Source organism: Mauremys reevesii, linkage group 17, assembly GCF_016161935.1.
Source record: "Mauremys reevesii isolate NIE-2019 linkage group 17, ASM1616193v1, whole genome shotgun sequence".
In the NCBI taxonomy this organism is placed as follows: Eukaryota; Metazoa; Chordata; order Testudines; family Geoemydidae; genus Mauremys; species Mauremys reevesii.
The window spans coordinates 8,760,801-8,769,661 of record NC_052639.1 but is presented as its reverse complement, the minus strand read 5'-3'; the positions used below and the strand labels follow the sequence as shown (position 1 = coordinate 8,769,661).

The following is an 8,861-nucleotide window of genomic DNA, read 5'->3' as shown; positions in this document are numbered from 1 at the left end:
GTTGCTGCGACTGAAACACAGATCACTAACCACTATATGATCACAGTGGCTGGTGGGAGAAGCACATGCTAGAAGCCCTCTGTCAACTCAGCTGTGGCTTGCTGTGCACGGAGATCCAGGCACCTCAAGGTCTGCAAGTCTTGAGGGAAATGGGGAACGTCTGTACTTTGGAATTTGCAGGTGTTATCCTGAACCATCAAATGGAACAGTTGTAAACCCTTTTGCAAGGTAGGCACCATGGCTTAGCTGGCTAAAGCACCTGTCTAGTAAACAGGAGATCCTGGGTTCAACTCCCAGTGGTGCCTTGTTGCATGGCTTTTGTCTCCTCTGTTCACATTTTCCTGTGTCTTTCTAGGAAACAGAAGAGACCTCTCTTGGTATCCAAGTAATTGCTTGCTAAGGAAAAGGCTTCTTTGGAGAGAAGCATTGGAAAGAATCAAATCACAAGCCTGGAGTTGATGAAAAGGCTGCTGTGACTGGCATTGGCATGGCGGTTGCTTCGACTGCAATTGCTGCAACATGAGAGCCTGTGCCACACGTCCTTGTGATTTGCTGGGGATGTCCACACACAGAGGTCATGTCACCTTCCTTTTGATTGTCAGTGATGAGAAATGGAGCAGCTGGGAGAAAAGTCCCAGAGAGCAGCACTGTGGCTAAGCTGGGCCAGGCACCTGCCAGGTAAAGTGGAGGTTAGGGATGCAGCACCCAGTGGTCCCTTGCCAAATGTGTCTGCTCTTCCCACCTTTTGGTCAATCTTTTGAGGAAGCAGAGAAGATGCCTTTGCCTTGCAGTGCAGATGCTTCCAAAAGAAACCAGTCGTTTTTCTGAAAGTGTCGGAAGGAGGCACCTAAGAAACATGGAGACAAGGAAAAGGTCATCGTAACTCAACTTGCATCCATGGCTCTTGAGGCCACAACGCAGAGCACTGAGCACTGTACGACCACAGCTGGTGACAGAAGGGGCTTTTCCAAAGGCATTTTCCACTAGCAGGGTCCTCTCTGTGTGCAGAATTCCTCATCGTTTGATGTCTGCAGGCCCTGGAGATCACCCAGGCTTCAGTGTGAACACAAATATCTGCACCACAGTTTTTAGCCTCTCAGCTTTAGCTCCATGAGCCCAAGTCAGATGACCCAGGCCAGCCTTGCTGCCATATTTATCCCAGGAGAGATGGACTCTAAGGGTACATCTCCATTGCAATGGAAGCCCAGGTGTGGCACAGTCTACTCAAAGCAGCGCCTTGGAAGCCCCATATTCACCACTCTCATATAATGATGACATGGTTTGTACAAAGTCTGCCTTGTGAGGTATCATTTCAAAAATCTTGATCTGTTGAACATTAATATCGTGTTGGATTGTGTGTGCTCGCATTGGTTGGGAAGTTATGAAGTTTTGCTCTGTGTGTGTTACTGAGATATGTTATGAGGTGGGGAAATGCCCCCCACCAGACTTTCAGGTGCAACAAGGGAGGAGCCAGACTCGCTGCTGGCCCATTGAAGGGATTCACACTCCCAAGGACTAGCCCAGGAACCGTGTACAATGCAGGCTTCTCCGAGATAGCGCAGAGACAGTGGACACTGCTTGACTCACATTGTAGCAAAGGAGCTTCCTAGCAAGTTGGAAGAAAGTATGAAAGGGGGGTAGAGACATTATGAATTGGCCTCTCTCCCCCACAACTCAATATCTGTAAACACATCTGGAGGACAAACACTGAACTGAGATAAATCAGAAGAGAATAATAATAATAATAATACATTCATATCAAAGTCCCCATCCAGACTAGTATGGGTGTTTCAGCAGAAAATTTTCAGTTTGGGGAATTTTGTTTTCTCAGTCAGACCTTGCCAAGGGAAGCAGGGAGAAAATGTTTAAATTGCCTCCTTCAGAACAGCTTGGCCTAGACACTAGCTCTGGTTCACTGTTCTGGCCTTGCTCAGGATGGGGGTATTTTAATTATTTCGGCAGGTCCCAGGGTGTTTGGGGGAGATGATGAGGATGTTACCTTTTGAGATAAAAACTAAGAAATACAGGACTAGAGAATCCTTTTTTTAAAGAAATCTGGGATTTAGACATTTAATTTAAAGCAAGGGAGTTCTGAGTTCCTGAGAAGGTTTTTGTTTGCAAGAAGCAACATTGTTGGGTCTGTTATTGTACCAATGGGGGAGATGGTTGTCTATAAAGGAGGGATGAAGACTAAATGTGTCCAATGAGGATGGGATTCGAACCCATGCATGTAGAGCACAATGGATTAGCAGTCCATCACCTTAACCACTCGGGCACCTCATCAGAGCTGCTGAAAGATGAACAGGAGGAGAAATCTAAGGCCAGCAGAGATAGGGACAATAAGGAGTTTTGAAACACTAAGTGGACGCAGGGGCTGAATGAGCTGCCCCCTCACATCTAGTGAGGAGCTGGGGGAAAGACTTCAGGAACAGACCGTGTTTGCACAGACACACCTACTCTGCCTAGCTATGCAGCATGATGGGGCCACTTTCCCAAAATGACCAGTTTTGGCTGGTGGCGGACTACAAATCACTTTAGGATTGAGTGGAATGAAATGTTGTTATCCTTCCTGCATGAGTGAAGGGCAGCAGAACATACCTAGTCGGTCCTGATAGGGGGTAGGTGGGTGAGGAATAGCTTTTATTGGACTGCATAGAAGCAATTGAGGACGTCACCCTAAACCAGTGGTCCCCAAACATTTCACACTGTGCCCTCTTAGCCATGGCTAAGGCCCCCCGGAAGTTGCGGTTGAGAACCAGGGCTGGGAGTGGGGCTGTGGCTTGCTGGGGAGAGGGGTGCAGACACAGGTAAGGGGGTCACGGCTGGGCCGGAGGCTCAGGCTCAGGCTTAGGGTGGGGTGGGCGAAGAGCTGGGACAGAGTGGGGCTGAGTGTTGCTCCCTCCCTGCCCTCCATGGGGGCTGGCTCAACCCTGAGGTGCCCCATGAACATTCCTCTGAGCCCCCCTAGGAGGCATGCCCCACATTTTGGGAATCACTCCCCTAAACTGACCCCTAGTCACTAAGCAGGCTAGTGATGCCAAAGCCCAGGGACATGGAGCTGTGCCAGAGTGGAGCCTGCAGGTCACATGCTGGGGGGCTGACCCAGGCTCCGTGCTCTGGGACAGCTCTGAACCAAACCCAGGCAGAGCCCTCATCAGTGTGACACCGCCCAGGGGACGCTGTCACTGGGGGAAACCTCCTTGCCTGCAGCACGTCCTGGGACTGACCTTGGACCTTTCAGCCCCCCTGTTCCATGCCAGGAGCTTCCTGTAGTGAGTCACCTTAGCAGGACCCCGGGGAAAGCTTTACACCCCCCCACCCCACAAAGGAGTCCTGCACCCCCAACTTACACAATCACCAGCAGGGGCGGCTCTACATATTTGTCCGCCCCAAGCAGTCAGACGCGGGAGACGCCCCGGAGACGCGGGAGCCGCGGACCTCCCGTGGGCATGACTGCGGAGGGTCCGCTGGTCGCGGCTCAGCTGGACCTCCGCGGTTGCGGACGGTTAGCTGGTCCGGCGGCTCCAGTGGAGCTTCCGCAGTCATGCCTGCGGGAAGTCCAGCCGAGCCACGGGACCAGCGAACCGGCCGCAGTCATGCCTGCGGGAGGTCCACTGGAGCCGCGGGAGGAGCGCCCCCTCCGCAGTCATGCCTGCGGCAGGTCCGCTCATCCCGGGGCTCTGGTGGACCTCCCGCAGGCATGACTGCGGCAGGTCCACCGGCCCAGCCTGCCGCCTCTGCTGGCAAATGCCGCCCCACGCGCGTGCTTGCCGCGCTGGGGTCTGGAGCCGGCCCTGATCACCAGTGATTCTCAGCCAGGGCTGTACAACAGAAGGTTCGTTAGGGGTCTGGAATCCAGCCTGGGAAAGTTCTGTGTTAGCACAGGAAGCAGGAAGATTCAGCAACGTCCATCAGAGCCTGGGCTCTCCCCTCGAGTCCCCACCCCAGCAGACTCCTTGCTTCCAACAGCCCAACTCACCCAGACCCTTTTGTCCCTCTTCTGTCCTTTGTTCTGTTTCCCTGGCAACCTGCTCACCCGGCCTCCAGCTCCTTCTTTGTTCTCTGAAGGACGTAAATCACACCATGTAGAGGTCAAGCAGAGGCGTTTATTACACACAGCGCTGGCGGAGTGTCACCTGGCTTATTAGGCTCAGAGGCACTGTCAGTCAATTGATTACAATAGAATATGTAGGTTTTCCATGGGTGGGGGAAAGTGACGCGGTAGGCAGTTCCACACCCCAGGATAGGTTTTGCAGCAAGACAAGATAAGCACATTAGCCAGTGGTTAACAGGTTACATAATGTCTCCGCCCATGGTCTCAAGTTAGCAAGTTAACATTTAATGAATACTTTGATAAAATATTATTAGTATAAAATATCTATGTTGAATTCTGATTTGGGGTCCATTGAAATGGAGCAACTCCTTTGATTGTCCAACAGGTACATTCTTAGGGTTTAAAGCAAAGAAACAGTGAAAGTATATGACAATAAAGATTGTTTTGTGTGTGTCTTAAGGCAGGCATTGGTTCCTGGGAAGGAGGTGGAAGGATGCCATATCTTATACTGACATGTGCCAACTTCTCATAAACTCAAGGTTGGATCTGTGGGAAGAACGTCTCCCTACAGAAGAGACTAACACAATAGGAAAAGGGATTATTTGCTCAATCTGCAACTCTGAATGAGACACAATTCTTTAGTTCTTAGCTCCAACACCTGGCAATTTGCTGACCAGGCCTATCTTAGCAAGCAAGGCTTTCTGTTTACCCAGCTTTCTCTTAGCTGATCACGATGTGTTAGGCCTCTGGTCCCTTGACCATACTCTGGACTTTGGGTCTGGAAAAGAGCTGGCACAATCCATAGACCAGGTTGTTATATAAACTGCACATGGATTTGAACCCTTCACATACAGTAATGGCAAAGTTCTTGGTTCCGGCTTGTAGCAGTGAAGGAATAAACTGCAAGTTGAAATCAAGACTCTGGAGTACATCCACAGCTGGCATGAGTCATTCAGTCCTTTTTAGAGAGCTTCAGTTTGTAGCAAAGTCCATCCAGAGGTATGAAGCAGGATTGAAGACAAGATGGAGACGAGGCATGAGCATTTTATAGTCTCTTGTCATGTGGTCTTTGCTTTCTTTGTCCCAAGGACACTTTATCCAACATGTGACATAGAAAAACCTTAGAGTTCTGTCCATAGGCAGGTCCCTGCATACCTTGCTGAGGCACAAGGCGTATCTGCCTTCTCTCAATGGGTCAATTGTATAACTGATGGTCCTTAATGGGCCATCAAGCAGGCTAGGCAGAACTGACACCAACTTGTCTGGCTGGGGTGTTCCCCGGAAGCAGAGCACAAGTTTGAAATATGGGCAGCATCGAGCCAATATTTATAACATCAACTACAAAAAATGATACACATCTAGAGATAGCATCATTATAATCAGCCAGTCAGAACCTCTCCATAGACCCCTTTCACAACAGCTCTTGTGTCATACAGGAGGCCTGTGATATGCAGGGGGTCAGATTAGATGCTCTAATGGTCTCTTCTGGCCATAAAGTCGACTAATTTCTGAAAAACTGAGTGTAGCATTGGGAGCAGCATCTGATGTGTTACTGTCTAGCCGGCTTGCTTCCTAGAACGAACGCTCCTTGAGTGGGGTGACCACAGGGAGTAGCTCAAACCTCCAAAGTGCCTGGCCAGGGGCAGGACATTAGCCCAGCAAGGGAGGGGGTGCGGCAGTGACATCACAAAGGCTTTTTGCAGGACCTCAGACTATTGGTCCAAGGTGGTGGGGAGGTGGTGACCTCACAGAGAGATGCTGACATCAGCCAGGCAGGACAGGGGCGAGGGGCCAGGGAAACCTCAGAGACCCTGTGTCTTTGCTTCAGCAAGTCTCCTTCTCCAGGTCTCTCTTTGAGGACTGAGAGAATATTTGGGTTCAGGTACGTGAGCGCCAGGAGGAACCTCTTTCGAGTTTTCTCTTTCCCTTTTCCTGATTTTACTAGTAAACAGATGTCCCTGTTTAGAAGGTAAGAGCCTCCTCGAGGGAAGGGATGTCCTGGGTGTGTCACAGTTCAGATGCCAGTGGCCCCCCTACACTGTAAGGAAGCTCCCGCCACACTGCTCTATGTTCACAGGGCGGGAGAGAGCAGCATCCACGACAGGGATTTGCTCCTGGCTGCCCGAGCAGAGCAGCAGGCTCAGCTGTCAGAATTTCCCAGAGCGATGAAAGGGGAGGGGCCCATGGCTCTGTAGCAGGAATGCAGGGCAGGCGAGTTCACGGCGGGCATTGTGGAATACTGGAGGAGGCCAGTTATGGTGATATAATGAACAGCAGTGTCTACACTGACACTCTGTCACTTTAAGTTTGCTGCAAAAAGCTCTAGGCCTCTCATCGAAGTTGTTTTAGTTTGTCAGCAAAACAGGGCAGTTTTGTCGCCAGACGTGGCATTGCAGTGTGTGCACCAGCCACAAGTTGCTGACCGAGGGAGCGGTGTGTTTTTTTCACACACCTGAGCAATATAATTCTGCTGAAACAACTTTGTAATGCAGACCTGGCCAAAGATTCACTCACACACAACTTGCAAGGAAAACCTCCTTTGCTCCTCTGCTTTGCAGAATCCAAACACAAGCAAAGCTTGTCAGGCCCCAGTACAGATGCCAGGGAGTCAGGTGTGGGCAGGGCCGGCTCTGGCTTTTTTGCCGCCCCAAGCAAAAAAAAAATGGGGTGGGGCCACCAAAGCAACAAAACAAGGGGGGAAAAACGGCACAGCTGGAGCGGCAAAGTGGGGGGACGACAACAGAAAAACGGTGGGACTGGAGCAGCAAAGCAGAGGGGCAGTGGGAAACACAACGGTGCGGCCGGCAAAGCAGGGGAAAAACAAAACAAAAAACCCTCCATGGCGGCCAGAGCCAGTGGACTCCCTGTGCTGCACAGTGCGCGCCCGGTCTAGCGGGGGGGACGGGGAGGGAGCGGGGGGAGAGAGAAGTGGGGCGGCCAGTGCTTCAGCGGGGCACTCACCATGCGGCCCCGACCACCGTGCCACCTGGCACCCTCACTCCTTCTCTAGACTAACCAGTCCTAATATACTGTAAAATGGTTATATTCCACCACCTTCACTGGTTACACCCAACAAAACTAATTATACAGCAGACAGAAACAATCACAGAACCAGACAGAGACCATGCAAATAAACATACAAAACAATACAGAAGGGAGGATTTCACAACTACATCTATACAGACATAAGGGTTTTCCAGCTGTGTCTATTGATAAGTGAGTTCTTGCCAGACAGGATGCTACCAAACTAAGTTTCGCTTTCTCTGGAGGTGATGGAATATCAGGGCAGAATTGTATTCCTCATAGCCCAATCGCACCTTATTTCAATGTGACTAGTTGGGAATGTGAGGATGGGACCATACACTTCCCACCTTATGGCTGCCTTTGCTGCTTAGCCGAAGAACCAGGCCTCAGACTGTCACAGTAAGAGAAGGCCATTACACAGACAGACAGTGATTTTTTATTCTTTCTTTTATACCTTTATAACTAGCTAAGTGATAAAAATACACCTAAATTCTTAAAGTACAGGCCTTTGCAGACAGGCCTGAATCTCTGTATCCTAACAGTCCTCGAGGTCAGGCAGCCTCTGGGTAAGGGGGTGGGGACTCAGATCCTTCCTCTGGCCAATTCCACCAGGGTCGTGTATAAACCAGGGAAGTTCCCCACAATAGCCAGACCAGATGCCCCCTTTACACTTGTGCTCTGTCCTCATTGCTTCTCTCTCTCCCTTCCCCCCATCTCTGCTGCTCCCCCTCTGGGCTTTCTCAGCACCTGGCCCCACAGCTCTCCCTGCCAGCCAGAGACTGTGCTTTCTGCACCTGCGGATGTGGCCTGTCTCCTGATTCCTGAGGAAAGGAACCTTTCCAGGAAATGGCTACAGCTTCTGGGAATCTGCATGTGGCTGGGAACAGAATTTGGCTCCTGGCACACAAGGCAACTTAAAAGCTGAGCACGCAGACAGGGGCTTGAACCCTGCACGCTGAGATTAAGAGCCTGATGCTCTACCAACTGAGCTACCTGGGCTTGTTAGGAAACATTTTCACCATTCACCACAAGAGTGAGCAGGCAGGCAAATGAGAGGCAAAAAAAGTCCCAGGAACCCCTCCTCTTTTTCTGCACAGCCACTGCCTGTCAGAAGGATTCCTCCTCCTCCTCAGGGAGACTAAATCTCTGTGCCTAGACAGCCGGTCCATCCACTGCACCTCAATTCCCCATGCCCGAGCCTTCCTGCCAAAGCCCCGCACCTGGCCCCATACAATTAAGTCTCACATGTCGCTGGGAACTTAACTTCTTGTGCCCAAAGCGTCTCGGCCCCCTCAGCAGATGACCTGAGAAACACAGTGTCCGGCTTTTCCAAAGAAGAGCTTAGACCCCCTCATCATGTGGCCTAAGGGATGAGGCATCTCCCTGTGGATCGGATGATTCAGGATTTAAGTCCCCTCGTGGTTGTGCTCACTTTGTGCTGCAAGTCCTGCTGCCTTCAGGGCTGGAACCTCTTCTTGGCCGCTCAGGCCAATGCTCCGGCTTCAGCTAGAGCCCCGGGAAGGAGTTGGGGGGTGGGTGTCACAAAGGCTGGGGCATGAGCCCCAGGTGCTTCCAGTCTCGCCTTTGCCCTTCCTGACTTGCCAAAGAAAATGGGCGGCTCCACTTCCAAAGTGAGCACCATGAGTGGGAACGGTCAGAGGCCCCACCAGGGGGGCTGGCCCTGCTTTCCTACCCTCTTCTGATGTTGGCCACAGAGCATCAGCAGCCGCCCTGCATGCTGGCCTGTGGGTGGCCTTCAGTGGGGTTCAGCACAGCAGGGAGC

At 51.4% G+C, this 8,861-nt stretch overlaps 2 non-coding genes across 2 annotated transcripts; one reads left to right on the top strand and one right to left on the bottom strand.

Moving 5' to 3' along the window:
• The first annotated feature begins 231 nt into the window (after positions 1–231).
• On the top strand, positions 232–305 carry TRNAT-AGU. Its single transcript has one exon. It is a non-coding gene; the product is annotated as a tRNA-Thr (tRNA).
• A 1,896-nt stretch (positions 306–2,201) lies between these two features.
• On the bottom strand, positions 2,202–2,283 carry TRNAS-GCU. The gene has a single exon. It is a non-coding gene; the product is annotated as a tRNA-Ser (tRNA).
• Between the last annotated feature and the right edge of the window lie 6,578 nt (positions 2,284–8,861).